We start from the raw sequence: 2,727 nt of genomic DNA, 5'->3' as shown, positions 1-2,727 counted from the left end.
GTTTTTTACTGATTAGAAAGGTCGTGCTGCGGCATTTAGAAGTTGAATAAAAGACTACAACTACCAGTACATCCTGGTAAAAACCCCGACGTATGGCAAAGCTAAAGGAAAGGTTCATTCAAAAGTTGACGGGAAAAAATGGTTTAGTAGATTCAGTCGTAAAAGCTAAATTGAAAGTGTAGTCCCTGAAGTTTTCACTTAGTGCAGTACACAAAGAATACACAATTTATGGACTGCTACAGGTTTGGTTCCCACAAAATTTAATTAATGTACTGGTAGTGCAGGTTTCCAGATATGTCTCTTCATTGAACCAAATGCAACAAGTGCATTGCTTTGACTCCTAGCTAGGGCCAGGACAAGTGATCACATCGTTCCAATCTTGGAATCCTTGCACTGGCTCCCTGTCAGGTTCTGTGTTGATTTTAAAATTCTCATGCTTACCTGCAAGGCTTTGCCCGTATTCAGTTGTTTGACATTACAGAGTGTCAGATTTTTCTGTGGCAGTGTCTCATCTTAAAAGAAAATCACTCTCATAATATACTTATGAAATTATTTTGGTGGGAAATTAAAGTCTTTTCAGCTGCAATGTCTTTTGACTAATGCTAAGTGGTTATAAAGCCCAAAGCACATTTAAAGGGATAGTTCTCCCAAACATGAAAAGTATCTCGTCATTTACTCACCCAACATTTAGTCATGCCATCTCAGATTTGTATGACTTTCGTTCTTCTATAGAACATAAACGAAGATTTTTAGACAAATATCTCAGCTCTGTAGATCTATACAATGCAAGTGAATGGTGACCAAAACTTTTAAGCTCCCAAACCCCCCCCCAACAAAGGCAGCATAAAAGCAATCCAAAAGACCACAGTGGTTAAATTAATGTCTTCTGAAGCAATCTAATTGATTTGGGTGAGAACAGATCAAAATTTTATTCATTTTCATTATAAATCTTGACATCAGCAGTCTCCTTTGCGATCATGATTCATGATTTCAAACTCGATTACAGTTTCTACAGCTTGATGCATAATGAAACTTGAAATCACGATCTTCAAGGAGACTGCTGATGTCAAGATTTAAAATGAAAAAGGAGTTACATTTTGATCTGTTCTCACCCAAACCCTATTTGATCGCTTCAGAAGACATGGATAAAAACACTAGAGTCATATTGATTACTTTTATGCTGCCTTTTGTGCTTTTTGGAGCTTCAAAGTTTTGGTCACCATTCACTTGCATGGTATGGACCTACAGAGCTGAAATATTCTAAAAATCCTCATTTGTGTTCTGCTGAAGAAAGAAATTCATAAACATCTGAGATGGCATGAGGGTGAGTAAATGATGAGAGAATTTTCATTTTTGGTTTAAATATTCCTTTAAATCTTTTTTATTTATTTCCGTTCTGTTCAATACAGTAGGCCTTTTGAATATATTGAATCTTGACCATGAGAGCTACACATAAATTACACTAGAGGGCGCCGAAGCAAAGCATTTGGTGATAAAAGTTAGTTTCTGATTTGTGTGTGTCCGCTGATTGTGGAACAGCTCTGTTGGCTCAATCTGAATGCCTGGTGGTATTTAATTATGTTTGTTGGCTGATGCTGAGGCGGCGGCGCTTTTACCGTCCAATCCAAAATGTCCCCAACAACTCGGTCAGCGCTCTCATTATCCAAGCGTCTTCAACCATGGACTGGACTGAAGTCCACCAGCGTAAGCTTCCATTAAACATTCAGCGAAAACAGAACCAGTTATGTACATTTATTTTGTTGTGTGTAAAACATTTAAACGAATTTCGATTAAAAGTCTGGTCGAGGCAAGGTGTCATTAGCAACACGATGAGGTCACTATCTGCCTGCTGACAGGGATAGGCAATATTTCAGATACATATATTTGAAATACAAAATACTATTTTGCACTTTGTATTTTAAAAGCTTTGAAAAAAATCAAATACATTTTAATTTTTCGTATTTGTGTATTTTCAAAATATGTATTTTTACTTTGTGCCAGTCAACCTCTTTATTGGGCTGCTGATTTCCTGTATCAACTAGTTCAGGCCCAACCCCAACTTTCATAACTGCTCCATCTAGAATTGGGTGAGCGAATTTTCTGCGTTCCTGCAAGGAAATATGGAGTAAAGCCCGCTATACACGCACTAGCATAACATAAAAGAAAGATGGATTTTGTCAAATAGGCCTATAATAAGATATCCTGATCACATACAGAAAATTAGTGGGGGAGGTAGCCTACAGTAATAATTCGCTACCACAAGCAAAGATTCAATGTGGAAATAAAAAGATTTGTGGCCTGAAAAATGACAAAGTTCTGCGTTCACATAGGAAAAACAAAAAGGTGGGTTATAGTCACTGATATATAACTATAGAACTGGATCGCTGATGCAACATTAAACTGCCAGCAGGAGTTGAAGCCACCGGAAGTGTTCGAGCGGCCATCTTGGAATGCCCAAACTGCCACAAAGCCTCAATGACTGACAGGTGAAAAAACACCCCCGTTTCACCATCTCCAACCTGCGGATATGATAGTTGCATTTCACCCTTTAGTGACAGTCATGTTTAATTTTTAATTAGCTTGTTATGGATAATATTCGTTACAAGGGATAAGATATATGTGGATTGTGATGTCAGAGCATTCACCTGCCCCAGTGTTCAGTCTATCAGTGCAGCACAACGATCACCAAAGGAAGCGGGAAAACTGTCCACAAGTTGTAATGTAATT

This window comes from Myxocyprinus asiaticus, chromosome 29 (genome assembly GCF_019703515.2).
Source record: "Myxocyprinus asiaticus isolate MX2 ecotype Aquarium Trade chromosome 29, UBuf_Myxa_2, whole genome shotgun sequence".
NCBI lineage: Eukaryota > Metazoa > Chordata > Actinopteri > Cypriniformes > Catostomidae > Myxocyprinus > Myxocyprinus asiaticus.
This window is presented reverse-complemented; position numbering follows the sequence as displayed.